Genomic DNA, 18,228 nt, shown 5'->3' with positions numbered 1-18,228 from the left:
TTCAACACGTATTTAACGTACTTTTACACATTTGACAAGAGTTATCGTTTTTCTGTCAGCGCATGCACGCTCAACTTGAGATACCCATTTTAGGGTACACAACAGAAGGCTCCTACTTTTGAAGTGTTTCATATTTACTCATTGAAAACTACGAAAAACATGATAAAATAATGAATAAAATAAACTACTCATGAAGCTCAGAAATCAATCCATCGTGGACGGATTTCGAATCAAAGGATCAAAAGCCGTACAGCTATTTTATAACTAAATATTTAAATTGAAGCAGCCTGGTTGACTAAACTACCACTGTACATAGTTCGATACGCACCTTGAGAAGCGATCCCTCCGATTTGTATTCTGTTTATCTTATGTAATGATTCGCAATTAGCAATCAAAACACAGTTACATTTGGTGCAATCAGCTCTAACCGAAAACAAAATGGCGGCAAAAACTCCGCGTTTGGTGGGTGAAGATTTGTTTTTGATTTTTGTTGTTTTAGTTTCAGAGCTTTCTTTCCATTTCTATGCGCTAAAAGCTTACTGCCGAGTATCTGAACAGGATAAGATAAATCATTTCTATATTAATTACCTTTAACCCCCCTTTTAATTCTATTGGATATCTCATAAGATTTGGACGGATTTCGGTGCTGTACGGATTTTCGTCCCGCACGGTATCAGTGGAGAACACTCAACGGCACTGCATGCGGTTCATCAACAGATACCTGCGGTCCCATATAATTCCGGGCCTGGTGGCCTCACAACTGAATCTCAAACAACTTGAAGCTCCATCGTCGTTGTCACCAGAGGCCGATATGCAACAGAAATTCGAAGGATCGGAAGTGGGGCTGAGGTCACGGCCACCACTCTACGTAGGGGCGGAACGTGCACGAAATCTGTAAACAAGCATTAGACTGGAAACCCAGCGGGACATCATCGCAGCAGAGGCAGCAGACCCAGAGGCTCATGGCGGCGAAGCCTCAATAAAGAAATAAAAGTGTCGATCGAAACCCCAACCTGGCAACAGAGTTAAAGCGATAGCCGGGCAACGCTCAGGATGGAGATCTTTCAAGTCGGCTCTTTGCACCACCGGAGGTGTACAGGAATCCATAAAATAAAATAAAAAATAAACCCGTGGAAGCAAGTTAGTATTGGAACTTGTGAGGACCAGAACTATGTTAGGCGCTCCTTCCCGGATGTCAACTCACCATTTCGTAGCCCTCTTTTTGAAGGAACTCTAGAAGAAATTCCAGGAGAAACTCCTTGAGGAGCTTCCGGAGATATTCCTGAAGTAACTCCTGGGGAAACATCATCAAGAATGCCTGGAAAAGCTCTAGAAGGAATTCGTGGAGACACTTCTGGAGGAATTCCTGTAAGATCTCGAAGAGAAAACGTGAAGAATTGCAGGTTACATGATGAATTTCTCATCAGCTCTTATTAGCTGGATTGAAGTTAGAACAAATGCAAAATAGTGAACGTTTTAGCATCGAATTGGTGTCCGGAAATGCAGATTTAATTAGTGCAGTGTACATGTCCGTCTAAAAATTTAAAACAATCTGTAACCATTTTCAGAGTACTCCCACCCCTATGCTTGACGCATAACGAATGCTGTTTTTTGAAAAAATCTGAATGCTGGTAGAATTTGAAGCACGGTACAATACGTTATTGTGCACTGTATGTTTTATGCTATTTCAAAGATAATAAAAACAGTGATGAACTTCTCTTTCTTGAAAAAATCACGTTAATAAAGATAAAAAAAGATATGCAATCAACTTGTTACGCGTAACAAAATTTCGAAGGACCCCCATCCTCTATACTTTGCGTTACAAATCGTAACAAAAATTAAACAACCCCCCACCCCCTATTGCGTTACGTAATATTTGAACAGACCCTAGGTGTTCATCGAAAGAAAAAAATCGACGAAACATCACAATACTGAGAAATGGTAATTAAACCAAATAAATACGCACTATATGCCCAGCCCACTGTGATTTGCCGTATTTTATCTGCCTACTGATTTCTACATTTTTGTACACTTGGTACAACTCGTGATAAATGCGTCTGCGCCATTCACTCGCGGCTAACGTCATTATCACATGTAACGAGTGTTCCAAGATATATGAATTCGTCGATAACCTCAAATCGCATCTCATCCATTTCCACATCGGGACCAACACCATTTGTACTGCCTTCTTCTTGGTTTTGACAGAGTTTATGATCAGTCTCCCGTTTAAAAGAGCCGAAAGCCTCTTCCACTGTCTGCCAAGAAGCACGTAAGACTTGTTGATGATGGTTCCGTTACGTTGCTCCTTCGTATTGCACCTTCCAGTGCTATGTTGAATATCCAGTCATAGAGCGCATCGCTCTGCTTTAATCCATCCAGTGTCGCACGAATCAACCTAATAAACTTTGCTAGAAAGCCATTTTCTAGCATTATATGCCACAGTTCGTTCCATTTCACTGAGTCGTACGCGACCTTAAAATCTACAAACAGATGATGAGTCCGCAAGTTATGTTCCCGGAATTTATCAAGGATTTGTCGCAAAATACAGATGTGGTTGATCGTCTTTCTCGAAAACCGCTTTGATATTCGCTAACAAAGGTCTCCGCAAACAGACGCAGTCTGCTATAAAGAACTCGAGAGACTTGTAGGCAGTATTGAGTAGTGTTATACCTCGATAATTAGCACAATCGAGTATATGCCATTTCTTGTAGATATGACATATGAGGCCATCATTCCAGCTCGAAGGCATTTCTTCTTCTTCCTCCCAAATCATTCCAATCACTGGTAATTTTTTTCATTGAGCCGGTCACTCCCAACTTTTAGAGGCTCGCCCGGGATTCCGTCCTTCATAGCGGCCTTACCGTTCTTCAGTTCTCGAACAGCTTTTCTCATTTCGTCTAGAGTTGGTGGCTTCACTGATTGTTCATCAACTTCAATCTTTATTCTGTTTGGGTCCTCCCTGTTCGATTGTTCGTTCAACAATAACTCAAAGTGCTCATGTCAGCTAGCAGCCACCCCTGCTAGATCGGTAAACAGATTTCCGGAGCTGTCATTGAGCTGATCATTGACGGGCACAAGTGCGCTTTTTTGCGTATGTTGGGAGGCTGCCTACTGACTTCGCCACAAGGGTGGCTCATCGACTGACAGGTGTCAGTGCGACAGATGCTAGCGGTGATGTCAGTGGAATGACAGAAAAGGAAATAGGGAGTAAGATTGTTTGCGATAGCAAGCGAAACTCGGACACGTTGTTATAATTTCGTAACTTTTGTAATAAAGCATATTTTTAAATCGTTCGTGAATCATGCGTATCCTTTTTATCATTCAACTATCGCAACAGTGGCGACGAGGTATTGGAGTTTCGCGCGAGAAAACAAATTGCGCAAGGTTCGTCCCAAAATAAGCGCGTTTTGTGGATTCAGAGACAGTGGAATAAGTGCAATGACGGAGAACAATGCAGGTCAAGCGTCAGGAGGGCAACCGCAGCCCAATGTCAATCTTACAGAGGCTGTTGTACAGCAATCCTGAATAACCAGCAAAAAGTCTTGATGAGACAAATAGCTAAACAGTTGGCCGCCACGCAGGTTGTCGTCAAACAAATTGTCCTGAGATGAATCAGTACTCGAATTCTCTATTGCACAAATATGGCGGAATTCATCTACGACAAGGACAATGGGCATACTTTTGATGCATGGTTCTCTCAATACATCGACTTGTTCGATAAAGATGGCAGCAAGCTGGAAGACGCGGCCAAAGTGCAACTACTCCTATGGAAATTGGGTTTCACCAGACCATGGCCAGCGGTAACAACCTTCGAAGCTTCTTTTCTTTCGAAGCTTGCCCGGGAGTTTACCTTCGAAGAAACTGTGGGACAAGTTAAAATCAAGTTATTTGGAGCAAACAATATCAATGTTTCGGAGGCGATACAACTGTTTGCAGACCACCAAGGAGTGACGGTGATGACTACTTGGCGTATTCTGCAAGGTAAACAAGGCATGCGTTGATTTCAAGCCGTCGGAGTTGGACGGAGGAACAATTTAGCGCCCCATCTACGTCTGTGGGCCTCAAATCCAAGAAGGAATCAGGAAACTGGATGCGGCTTTATCAACAAGCCTCTCAACGAATCTGCAGAGCCTTCACCCTGCAGCAAGTGCGTTGTGGAGCAAATGTAACAAGCTATTGTCAATAACCTAAGCAGGATACAGTGTTGGTGGAAAGCTGCTTCGGCGGTCAATGCGGACGCATTTCCTCCAAGCCGAAAAGAAACCAGAAACATCGATCGCCTTTCGGATAGCAGCAATAACCGTGGATCAGCCAAAAACGCCATGCTGGTCCTGGCGGCGGGATGCACTTCAATAAAGATTGTCAGTTTCAGACCATCGGTGCAACAATTGCAGGGAGACACGGACACCGTGAAGGGGTATTCAGCATGCTTCGTCGAAAAACAAGCTTCATACTGTGCAAGCAATCATCCGTGGACAAATTAAAACAAGAGAAGACATCAAACCATCGGCAAAGCTGTGTCAGTTAGGGTTAGGACCATCGGTAATCGTCGTAAATTTGTCGAACTCCAAATCAACAATGTTCCTCTTCGTCTACAGTTGGACATCTCCATTATTTCACACCAATCGTGGATCAAAATCGGCCAACCTAAAAAGCAAAAATCAGCAGTGTGCAATTCGCCAGGACAGCATCCGGAGAGCCACTGCACTTAATGGCTGGAATTGGAGTGCAACATTACCTTCAACGGCACCACCAGCGAGGGTAAGTGCTTCATAGCATCTCCTAACGCCAACCTCGACATTTTAGGCATTGACTGGATGGATTTATTTGGTTTATGGGATCATCCCATTACATCGTTCTGCAACCAAATAACAACGCAAGCTAATCAGCGAATCGTTACACTTCAAGCACAGTTTCCCGAAGTATTTACGAATGAGATAGGACTCTGTAACAAGTCCCCGGTCAAGCTAATTCTCAAAGGAGATCCGAAACCGGTGTTCAGGCCGAAACGACCGGTGGCATACTCCATGGAGCAAGTAGTTGAAAACGAACTGATCCGCTTACAGAGCTTGGGTGTTTTGAAGAAGGTGGATTTTAGCGATCAAGCGGCAGCAATCGTTGCGGTATGAAAACCAAACGGAATCGTTCGTATCTGCGCTGATTATTCTACCGGCCTTAACAGTGTTCTTGAGCCAAAACCAATATTCCGCTGCCATTGCCTCGAGGATATTTTTTGCAAAGATGCTGCCAACTGTCGGATTTTTTAGTCATGTGAACTTATCCGGATGCTTACCTCCAAGTAGAAAGTGGATCAATCCTGCTAACCTCTCCTGACCATCAACACCCATAAAGGCCTCTTCCAGTATAACACGCTTTGTCACCTGGCACTGGGTAGTTCCTGCCCTGGAAGCTTCTAACAATTAATGGACACTATGCTAGCTGACCTCGAGTACATCACTCGTTGGTTACTTGATGACATCCTTGTGGGCGGCCGCAACGTAGAAGTTAGCATCAGCGAAACTTGCAACGTACCCTCCAGCGTCTCAAAGAGTACGGGTTCACCGTGCGCATCGAGAAGTGCAGCTTTGGAATGCAGCAAGTCAAGCACCTAGGACAAATTTTAGACGGTAGTGGAATTAGGCCAGATCCAGGGAAAATTTCAGCTATCGTTAGTATGCCTCCTCCACATCGATGTATCTTCGCTTGTTCCTACTCTAGGTGCTATAAATTATTATGGCGGTAAATATGTCAAAAAGATGCGCACTCTACGACACCCCTATGGATCAGCTGTTAAAAAGCCGAAGCAAACTTCTTTGAATGGTCACCAGCATGTCAAGCATCGTTCGATCGATTTCGGGAGATACTCCAGTCGCCGTTACCATTACTGACCCATTACAATCCAAATTTGGGCATCATTGTTTCTGCGGACGCATCCGCATTTGGGTTGGGAGTCCGAATTGCGCATCAATTTCCGGACGGGACGGTTAAAGCCTGTATACCACGTAGTTTAACGGCAGCTGAATGCAATGAGTAGTCAAGTGGAAAAGGGAAGGCTTGGCTCTTTATCTTCGCAGTGACCCGGTCTCCATCGAATGCTTTTCGGTTTCGGAAGTTTATCTCGAAACCGCACACACAAGTCCGCTATTGGTTCATTTTCGGATCGAAGAAGGGAATTCCAATCGTACACGGGCAAATCGGCTTCAAAGATGGGTGCATTGACGTTACTCCTCATGATTTTGATATTCGTTATATTTCCCCTCAAGGGACACCATTTCGCACGCTGATGTTTTGTCCAGATTAATAAACCGGTCATATTCGCCTCAGATGAGGTAGATCGTAATCGCCAATCTCGAAATGGAAAGCTCGATCAGAGAAAGCGTAATTAGCGAATCTATAGATATATTTCCGCCATCGTTCAAGATGGTGCAAGCGGAACAACTTCAAGAAGTTATTTCGGTTCGTCAACACAAGTTGGCCTTTCAGAAGAAAAAAAAGGATCTGTCAGGATCTCCAAATTCAACAGTATTAGCTACATGGCGTGATTCGCTCATAGTAGGATGAACAATTGTTTAATGTACGGGGAACGATTAGTAATTCCAACCGAAATTCGCAAAATGTGTACTCAAACAGCTACACAAGGGTCACCCAAGGGCGGAAACGAATGCGATCTATTTTCCCAAGACAGTACGTATACTGGGTCTCACATCGACGAGGACATCGCCAAATCCTTGTGCAAATCCTGCATCGATTGTTCTGATCGTAGCAAAAACCGATCGGAAGACAATTCTCAAATCCTGGGCACAGCTCCTGAGAAACCATGGCAGCGTGTACATGTGTACTATGCCGGTCCGCCAGAAGGGTGGTACTTACTTAATTCTGGTGGATTCGTCTGTTTAGCAAGCGGCCAGGAGGTAATTACGCAATTGCCAAGGACATTACCACGGCAGCGATACAGTGCATGCTTTCGAGGAATTTTTGCTAGATTTGGAGCTCCTGGAAACACTGGTGTCGGATAATGGTACACAGTTTACCAGCGAAGCTCTTCCAATCATACTGTAACAAAAATGCTATTCTCCACCCTCAAAACGGGTTCTCCATTTCATCCGCAGTCGAACGGCCTCGCGGAAAGGTTTATGATACTTTTAAAAGGTCGCTCAAGAAAGTAACGGCAGGAGGGAGAAGCATTAGATGAAGACACATCGACATTTTCCCTCCAATGTTATCGATCGACACCATGCCGCTGCAGTGCAATTCGGATGGAAAATCTTCTGCAGAGTTATTAGTAGGTAGGTCTGTCCGAACATCACTAGACTCTTTACGCCCACCTTCGCAATTCTAATAACAGAACTAGCATCCTAAGCAAGAAGACCAATACAACCGAAAAGCATGGCACAAAGTCAAGTGAACTTACAGTCCGCATGACCTTATCTGGGCTAAAGTATTCCGGAACAACAAATGGACCTGGGAAGCTTGATCATGCCAGGAGCCGTCTAGGGAGGCGGAAGTAATGGCAACGTGTGGTTGGAAACGAAACAGCAGCTCATCAGATCCAGGGCTGACAATAAGTCATTCTGTCGCACGACGAAAGCGAAAAAATATAGTCTCTCGTCATAGCATTGCGCGACGCAACACCTATTCGGTTTCTTCGCACCGTATGCCGTCACCACGACGATACAGTCGTGCAGCCAAAAGTTATGACGATTTCTGTCGTCACTTCTTCAATACACAAATTGACTGCACGTCATTATATAAGGCGCAACTGGTTAAAAATCATAATGGCGCTCAAATAAACAAATAGTAGGAGCTTTGCGTAACATAAATGAATCGATAACATTTATAACGCCTTCATACGTTACTTAAATTCATTATTACAAAGTATTAATAAAAATCTTTTGGGCATGGCAGCTGCCGCTTGAAGAATCAATGTTACGAAGTCTTCGTTCTTCGATGTCGTCATGCGAACGATTTGCTGCACGACGAAAGCTAACGTTGTTTCGCGTCATTGACGATGCGTGGAGTAGCAATGAAGACAATACAACTCGTCTCTACTGTGGCATTTCGTACTGCGACGATGACTATTGTCAGCCCTGATCAGATCACATTGTAACCAATTGAGAACACGTCATCAATCCGATGTGGACCGAAGATTACCTGCAAAACATCACGTCAGGAAGACATTGGGGTAAGCCTTCTGGATATTCTGGTTGGGCGGTTGGCGGGCTCCTAATACACCCGCCAACGGATCCGGAGTACCAACAGGAGACTACTGAAGGTGTTCCTCCAGAACATCAGCAGCGCTCTGAATCTCAAAAGCAGCACCCATCCTCAAGTAACATAAGAAAACCACCGATTTCCACTCGTCAGTCTACGAGGTGATTCGTAGACCACCTGCGAGGTATGAACCTTATCAACTGTTCTAGAAGGGGAGGTGTTGGGAGGTTGCCCACTGACTTCTGCCACAGGTGGCTTCATCGGACTGACGAAGGTGTCCAGTGCGACAGATGCTAGCGTTGATGTCAGTGGAATGACAGAAAGGAAGAAGGAGAAGATTGTTTGCGATAGCAAGTGGATCTGACACGTTTTTATAATTGTAACTTTTGTAATAAAGTATATTTTAAATCGTTCGTGAATCGCGTATTCCTTTTATCATTCAACTATCGCAACAGCGTATGTTTTTGAACGTTTTGTGAAACTTCCGCGCGTCGTTTCTGGCAAAGCTTCCCTATCCCTTGTATAGTAATTTTTCGTCGCACCCCCGTTTTTTCGCCGGTAGAGTTTTTTTTCTCAGCTGCCCATTGTTCTTATATCGTTCTCTATTTTAGCGTGTAGTCGCTCGATCAAGCGGCTCCCTGACTGGTTTTTCTCATCTGTCATTCTTTAGCACTATGCATCAAACAAGCGTTTCAGTTGGTTTCCTTGTGTGGTACCAAGTACCTCTATGTCTGTTGTATTGGCCGCCTCGTGGACTTGTCACATTGCGTTATTATATTTCTACAGTTGGGTGTCCTTCGATTCTTTTCGTCGAGCTTATGAGCGAATTGTTCCGCAACGCCCTCGCCCGAAAGTCTCACACCTAGAACCGATGATGCTGGGCAGCCTTGCGCGATCCACCAGATTGTGGTCAGATTCGATATTTAGGCCTCGGAATGTCTTCACATCTATGACATCTGAGAAATGCCGACCATCCACCAAAACATTTTGGGTTATTTGGGTGTCTCCAGGTGTGCTTTCGAATATTCTTGCGTGCAAAACAGTTGCTACAGATAGCCTCTCTGGCTGCGGCAAAAGTGATTAGCTTCAGGCCGTTGTTATTGGTAGTTGCGTGGAGGCTTTCCTTTCCAATGGACTGGATGAAAGAACCTTTTCCTTCCAACCTGTGCGTTTGCGTCACCGATGATGAATTTCACGTCATGTTTTGGGCATTCTTCGTAGGTCTTGTCAGACGCCAGACTTGTCATCGGGTTTGTCGTTGGTGCGTATGGATTGATCAAGCTGTAGTTGAAGAACTTGCCCTTAATTATCAACACGCAGATTCGAAGTCTCATATGATATCACGTAACACGTCAAAAACTCGTAAATGCTGAATAGGCTATAAGGAAGGAAAATGCTCACTCAACAACACCTTAGCATTACCTAGCTTATTATGAATATAGTCAAACAGCAAGTGTCTATCCCAGAATGCTGAATTCTTTCAAAAAGATACAATCCCAAATATTTATTCTGTTTCAGAAGTTTATTTTCATTGACGATCGATAACAATAAAATAACATTTATCGCGTAACATTTCTACAACGTCGATACATCGAATACTACATGGAACATATTACTTTCTCGAATTGCACAATGAAGTTTTGTAGATTGCCGTACTTCCAAGAGCAGCGTTTGGCACGTAAAAACGAAACAAACATAGGGTAAAAGTTTGAAGCTTGTTCAAAGGATAAATCTGTAGGATAAAGTAACTGAGACTTTGAAATATTAGTACGCAGGGGTGACTTGAAGCGAGCATGTTAGTAGCAATCTAAACGTAATAAATAAATAATGATATGCGGCAACAATGTAATCGAGTGAATGACGGTTCGCCATTGAATGGCTGGTGATGGGTGAAGTTTGCAGAATAAATTATTAAAATATTAAATAAATAGTTTTGCCTCAGGTTCTCCTCAGCGTGGTACAGAGAGAACTCATTTACGCTTGGATCTATCGCTTTTGCACCTCTGAAGTGGGGTTTCTTCCGTGGAACCCTGTTGGGCCGTCCGTTAATTCGCATATGTGCAGTCCAATCCGCTTCAATGGGTGTACATCGATTTTAGGATTTCCCATCTTCCATTGGAACTTTAGCCATTTTGATTCCTGTGCTGTTCTGGGTCCTGAAAATATAGTGGGCCCAAAACGGAAATCCAAATTTAAAGATTCTGGTACTCTTTCCGGTCAAACATCTCACCCCTGGAATCGTTTTCGTGGATGATTTCTGACACTTCTTCCACGTGGTCCACGGTGTTCCGAAACCGTTCACGTCACGTACAAACGGGGGAACGCGGGACATATTTGTGCTTCCTGGGAGCGGTCCACAGGGTTGTGGAACCTCGGCAGCGAACAGCACCTGCGATTTCCCTGAAGTGATGACCGTCTTCGGAAAGGTTGGCCTCTGTAGTATTCCCCCTTCCGCGTTTCTTGCTGCGATTACCTCGAAAGTCCCTGCGTTAAGCGTTCGCTGTAGGAGTAATAGGCCCCGGCGTCGTGCGCTGATACATACATTTCTGGAATATGGATGGACAATGAAGTGAGTAATCTATGATCCATACAGAAAAATGAAATTCTTGAATACTCTTTTTTGGGTATCCCCGCTCTTTAAGCCTCTCTCCTAATTAGTACTTTAGACTTATGGGCTTATTATGAAACGCATAAGCTATAATTCCCCGTGAAAATTTCTTAGTCGTAGTCTGAGGTTAGCCTATTATGTAGAACTGCCTCAATAGGGTATGGTAGGCTTTTAAAATTCAGTAAAAAATTTAGAGGTTTCAAAGTACACAAAACTAGAAGAGTTTCATCAACAAAGTTTGTGACCAATCTAAACAATCATATCCAGCTTTCCACGCTCGCCATAATGGCAACTGCTATAAATATTTCTGACAGTAATTGCTTCCGACGCTGAACTGTATTCGACGCTGTTGTATCAAAGCAGCTGTTATTTGCACTTTGTTCATTTACGATTTCAGAGGAAAAACTATCTTTACAAAATGGGTTTAATAGTAGTTTGTGCAACAAGTTGCAAAAAGATGTTTTTTTCAGCACGAGTTGTACGTTTATCCAACGAGGCTTCTGCTCTAGTTAGATGAAGTTGCCTTTTTGAAATTGTAGTGGTGATGCTTTATGTCTAAGTGAAACTATTTCATTCATTACACGACGCAGAGAATACACTATTTGAACACTTATTCAGCAAAATGTAGTCATCTAACTACTGTTCTGATGTTAGTTTTTCATTATAGCACCCAAATGAGTGTTATAAATGTATATTATGCAAACCCATTTCAGTTGCATAATAAATTCATTAAAGCACCTGTTTCTGTTGCTGATATAGAAAAGTAAGCTGTTTTATCACTCAAAGACGAACTGTAAACCAGATATTATGATCAGGAATTGCATTTTTTTTTTCATTTTCGAAGCAATTCTTATTATGTATTTGTATTTTTTAGGTTTTGGCGATAATAGTTGATGCTCTCACGAATATCTGGTGCAGCAACACTTGGGCTTACCAGAAAAGTAACCTGATTGCGAGAAAAATGTTCAGGATCAAGAAGGGGGAACAGGTTCTTCCTGGCAGACGGCAGGAAAACCAGATTACAGGCTAAATACGAATATTAGTCTTTTTTTTGTCGTTCAAAACGTTTAAGTTCGGGCTATTTTAAGAGGACTAGTGGAATATCCTCAATTTCTTTTATACCGACGTCAAATTGAACGGAATTTGGTTTGTCTTCCTTTCGGAGTGTGAGATCGAAACTTTAACTTCTGCCTCAAAAAACTCAAAACTCTGAAAATATGCCTTGTTAGATTTTTTTTAACTTACTTCTTTTAACTTAGACCTTAATCTTTGCAAAGACAGACCTTTTCGCATTCCTTCCTTTAATCAAAGTTTCACTTGTACATGTTAGTGGTCTTTCAACATTGGCATCGCACTCCACAACTGGAGCACAATTTAGCTCGACCGATAGTAAATATTATATACATTTGTAATATGTGGCTCTTTTTTGGGAATTTTCTTTTTCTTCATTTTAACCATGAATAAAGATAATGGAAAGCAGGGAAAAAGATCTTGTCCACAAAAAGTAACGAGAGAAGCAAAAGTGGTGATGGAATACGCTATAGCATACCACGGGGGATCACAAGACTTTTAATTGCACAATCAGTGGCAATGGTACCGTTACTGTTGGACACGTACACTCGAAAGAAAAACTTATGGGGCAATCGAGATTCGTTCAACTTGACGGTCTAAAGTAATTGAGGCAATTTTCTCAGTCCTGCTGAAAAGCTCCAACAAGGACCCGCGTGGAACGAGGTTTTGAAACTTACAAACAAGACAACTCGTGTTTATGTAATCTGCATAATTTATCAGTTCTATGTAATCGTGGCATGTTCGCCCTTCTTGGTCTGAGAAATTTTTTTTGGGCTACTTCCTTCGTAAGCTCAAGTATTGATTCACCAGACATTCGTGAGAGCATCAACTATTATCGTCAAAACCTGCAAAATACAAATACATAATAATAATTGTGCTAAAAATGGAAAAACTAAGTCCAATTCTAAAAACAGTTTTTACTCTGAGAATCACAAATAAACAAAGTGAAAGTAGTTGCTTAGATACGATAGCGTCGATTACAATTCGGCGTCGGAAGCAGTAACTGTCAGAAATATGTATAGCAGCCGCCATTATGGCGAGCGTGGAAAGCTGGATAGAATCTGTGAATTAAAGACAGAATGGTTGGTCTATTGAAATATCGATAGATTTCAAACAAATCTGTAAGTGCCTAAGAGTGAAGGTAATACTGACTATACTCCCTTGGACCCATCATTTCCCCAGGAACTGTCTCCCCAGCATTACTTCCTGAGGGATATTAGGCAGGCAGTACTTACTGTACTGCTCATTAACGCCTGCTCACACAGGCACTCATCCTGTATGAGGGGATTACCTTCGGATGCTCATCACTAACACATACCATGTGAGTCTAACTTGGGTGCTCAAACCCTTTACGCACCATCACTCATGTGGAGACTAACTTGGTTGCTCAGGGCTCTCACCCTGTCGCTTGACACACGCTCTAGCACACCAATTTGAGATTTTTTTGGGTGCTCACACCAGCACAACCTGCCATTCCTCCTGACACACGCTCTGACACATCATATGGGACTTACTTAGGTTCTCTCTTCTGACATGCCATGCGAGGCTGATTTGGGTGCGCACTCTACTCTCCTCTGCAATGCCTCGAGGTGTCGGTAGCGATAGGTACCAACAGTTCTACGCTACGACCCTCCTACCTAGACATGTGCATACTCACACCTATGCGCTCATTTTTTGCCATCATTTGGTTGCCACCCGCTGCGACACTCTTACATCGACATGTGCAAATCTCTTATTCACTTCCCCGCGCTCAGCCTGTTTTCAGTTTCTATCTAACCAATCATAATTTAGTCATGGGCGTTTGTTAATCATTGCTGGTCTGCGCGTCAGATTCTCTGCAAGCTTCAGGCAATCTGGAGTGGTTGCAGTCGATGCTACTGCGTTCCACTTCTCCCGCGCGCACCGCTTGCGTATAAGCATCCCCTCTGAATAAGGAGTTATCCGGGATTGTGGTCCTGACCGCAAACGTTTAGCATAGCTCTTCTTTCTGACGTCGAAACGATGACATGGCCGAACAGTACGTGCCTTTGCAGTTTCACTCAACCTCCCTTGGGCAGTCAGGGCAGACGGGGCCCTCTGCGTGCCCAAACCTGTGAAGGTACTGCGGAAGCAGCCATCACAGGCAGCACAAGGAAAAAAATATAGACACTATAGATTCCATAGACGAGCGCAGGCACGGTTGGGTCATTTCGATTAAGTGTGTTTTTACCACGTGAATTTGACGTCACATCGGCCCGTTGCTTGGATTGGCAATCGTGACGTCATGCTCGTTTGGCTACACTAACTGACAGTTCGTTTGGCTACACTCGCCTTCGCCTCAGCTCGTCTATGGAACCTATAGTGTCTATAGGAAAAACTGGTTACAGCCACTTTATAGTGACTATAGCCACGTAGCTCGCAACACTCCTCGTCTTCCCGTATGACCAGCCTGACTGGCATCATGTTCGCTTTCACGCAGGCTGCATCGTGTGATATCGTATGGTAGGCAGATATCACTCTGAGACACATATCAAGCGGTATGTGCTCTCCAGTTGCCTACGTCTACTGGCACACATCTTGGAACTGTTAGAGATCATCCTCGATAATGCCGCAATAGCAGTCAAAGTCATCTTCGCATTAACAGGTTAATCGGAGACATGGCTGTCGAAGGTCAGCTTGTCGTTCTTAAAAATACCAAGGAGCTTCAAATTCCGATTTGATGCGATCGCGACTGTACTCACATGAATCACTGCATGTTGAACTGACTGGCTGTTGTTGACGATAACTACCTCCGTCTTATGTTGAGCGAGGTCCAGGCCTCTAGCGCTCATCCAATCAGCCACAATGATGATCGCAAGTTCTGCGGTCAGTTCTACCTCGGGAATTGACTCCCCGGTAGACCTGCATAAGTTTACGCGTCATCGGCGGAAGTTTCTACTAATTAACGAACTTTAGTTTCAGGACACCGTCGTACATAAGGTTCCATAATACCGGGCCCAGTATTGAACCTTGAGGGAATTCTGCGGTAATAGGAACGCTTCTCTGACCGGCATCAGTCTCGGTGAAGAGCCCACTTTGGTCTTTGGCCATCACTATCATTTAGGTGTCACCCCACGGATTCGCATTGGCACCTTCGCATACGTTGTCGGAACACACTCTCTTCTTGTTATTGATGGTCTTGTTACAGGCCAGTTTCGCAGCTCGAAACACTTCCAACGGTGGTCCGCTCTTTCATCTTCGTTGCGGGAACGTGGCGTTGCACGCACGTGATACCAACGCATCGGTGAAAACTTCGCTGTCGAAGTGATTGGTCATCCACCCACGGACCTGACAGGGATCCCTGGACCTCGGATGTTGCACATCATAGTTGAAGCTTGAAGCTGAATTGCTAGATAATCACTTCATGGGTGTAACCCTCATCCACCCTCCAGTCCAAGTATGGTGCCAGACCAGGACTGACAAACGTTACGTCAATCTACGACTCCACCCCGTTCCTTCAAAACGTGCTAGCGGAACCATTTTTGACTAGCACTGCTTCGAGCTTCGCTAGCACCTCAAGTAACGCTTGACATCTTCGATATGTGCAGCAGCTGCCCTTCGATATGTGCAGCAGTTAACATCTCCTGCTATGACGATCGGCTTCCGTCCCCCACCAAATTGCCGTTATCGACAGGGAAGTTGTACGGGTCGTATAGGAGAGTGACATCGGTCCTCGACTCTGAGACCGACTGCCATAGCAGCTGCTGGGCAGTTGCACAATGGTTAAGATTCAGCTGGGGGGGCAGGGACTATGTCCAAGCGGCTTGACGATCCCCTCCCAGGTGGCCATTCATGCGAGTTGTGGCGCCTGCCCAGGGATGTGGTGGGGTTTGACAGTGGGCCCCTGTTAAAACCTCTATAAAAAGCTGCATGTATCCGCAAGTAGGCTCCGCCAAAGCGACCGTGTGCTGCTCAAGCGCACAAGCTTCCAAGTCCTGGTGTTAGGTGGACGCTAAACAGCCCTCGACACGACGGCCCTCCTGACGAGACATGAGAGTTTGGTCAGCAGGCCCAATAAGCCGCCTTTAAAAAACAATTCATTACGAACGACATATAGGAAGATAATACGACTCTGATACAATCGGCAAACGACTCTAGGGCGACGAATCAAAGGATCACGATTGGAAGCTTGGAACATGGAACTGCAAGTCGCCAGGGCTCTTCTGCAGGTTGCGATAGTATAATCTACGATGAATTACATCCTCGCAACTTCGATGTCGTAGCGCTGCAGGAAATCTGCTGGACAGGACAGTGTGGAAAAGGGCATTAAGCGGCTACCTTCTACTAAAGCTGTGGCACCACCAACGAGCTGGGAACCGGCTTCATAGTGCTGGGAAAGATGCGCCAACGCGTGATTGGGTGGCAGCCAATCAACGCAAGGATGTGCAAGCTGAGGATAAAAGGCCGTTTCTTCAACTAGAGCATCATCAACGTGCACTGCCCATATGGAGAGAGACCCGACGACGATAAAGAAGCGTTCTATGTACAGCTGGAGCAGACATACGATGGATGCTCACTGAGGTACGTTAAAATCGCCCTGAACGACATGAACGCTCAGGTAGGAAGGGAGGAAATTGTATAGACCCGTCCTCGGTCTGGATAGTCTGCATACCCTATAGAACGATAACGACCAACTTTGCAGCATCCCGCGGAATGGTAGTCCGATGCACTTTCTTCTCCCGCAATATCCACAAGGCCAACCACCTAAGCAAGGAACGGAAAACCAGATCGACCACGTTCTTATCGACAGTAAAATACTTCTCCGACATCACGAACGTACGCACTTACCGCAGTGCGAATATTGAATCAACCACTACCTCGTCGCAGTATGTCTGCGCTCAAAACTCTCGACGGTGATCAACACGCGTCGGAGTCGTCCGCCGCGGCTTAACATTGGGCGGCTACAAGACGGTAGACTAGCCCAAGACTCACGCGCAGCAGCAGCTGGAAGTGGCACTCCCAACGGAAGAGCAGCTAGGCGCAGCATCTCTTGAAGATGGCTGGAGATATCTGATCCGCGATTGAAGCACCGCAACCGCTGCACTCCAGGCACGGTGGCTCCGGATCAGAGAAACGACTGGTATGACGGCGAATGTGAGCAGTTAGTTGAGGAGAAGAATGCAACATGGGCGAGATTGCTGCAACACCGCACGAGGGCGAACGAGGCACGATACAAACGGGCGCGGAACAGAAAACTCGATTTTCCGGAGGAAAAAGCGCCAGCAGGAAGATCGAGACCGTGAAGAGACGGAGGAACTGTACCGCGCCAATAACGCACGAAAGTTCTCCGAGAAGTTGAACCGTTCACGTAAGGGCCACGTGCCACAGTCCGACATGTGTAAGGACATAAACGGTAACCTTCTTACGAACGAGCGTGAGGTGATTCAAAGGTGGCGGCAGCACTACGAAGAGCACCTGAATGGCGATATGGCAGACAACGGTGGCGGTATGGTAATGAACCTAGGAGCACGCGCGCAGGACATGCGACTTCCGGCTCCGAATCTTGAGGAAATCCAGGAGGAGATCGGCCGGCTGAAAATAACAAAGCCCCTGGAGTTGACCAACCACCAGGAGAGCTGTTTAAACACAGTGGTGAAGCACTGGCTAGAGCGCTGCATTGGGTGATTACCAAGGTTTGGGAGGATGAGGTTCTGCCGCAGGAGTGGATGAAAGGTGTCGTGTGTCCCATCTACAAAAAGGGCGATAAGCTGGATTGTAGCAACCGCGCGCAATCACATTGCTGAACGCCGCCTACAAGGTACTTCCCAAATTTTATGCCGTCGACTAACACCAATTGCAAGAGAGTTCGGGGCAGTAGCAGGCGGGATTTATGGGTGAACGCTCTACCACAGACCAGGTGTTCGTCATATGTCAGGTGTTGGAGTAATGCTGCGAATACAACGTACCCACATTTCATCTATTTATCGACTTCAATGCCGTATATGATATAATCGATCGGGACCAGCTATGGCAGCTAATGCACGAAAACGGATTTCCGGATAAACTGATACGGTTGATCAAGGCGACGGTGGATCGGGTGATGTGCGTAGTTCGAGTTTCTAGGGCATTCTCGAGTCCCTTCGAAACCCGTAGAGGTTACGGCAAGGTGAAGGTCTTTCGTGTCTGCTTTTTAACATCGCTTTGGAGGAGTAATACGAAGGGCAGGGATTGACGGAAGTCCGTCCAGTTATTTGGTTTCGCTGACGACATTTATATCATGGCACGTAACTTTGAGAGGATGGAGGAAGCCACATCAGACTGAAAAGCGAAGCTAAACGGATTGGACTAGTCATCAACACGTCGAAGACGAAGTACATGAT

At 45.0% G+C, this 18,228-nt stretch overlaps 1 pseudogene; it reads right to left on the bottom strand.

Moving 5' to 3' along the window:
- Positions 1 to 6,700: 6,700 nt before the first annotated feature.
- The window catches only part of LOC134207351 (uncharacterized), a 32,071-nt pseudogene continuing 20,543 nt past the window's right edge, over positions 6,701 to 18,228 (bottom strand).

This window comes from Armigeres subalbatus, chromosome 1, assembly GCF_024139115.2.
Source record: "Armigeres subalbatus isolate Guangzhou_Male chromosome 1, GZ_Asu_2, whole genome shotgun sequence".
NCBI lineage: Eukaryota > Metazoa > Arthropoda > Insecta > Diptera > Culicidae > Armigeres > Armigeres subalbatus.
The sequence above is the reverse complement of the archived record's forward strand: the minus strand, read 5'-3'. Positions and strand labels throughout refer to the sequence as shown.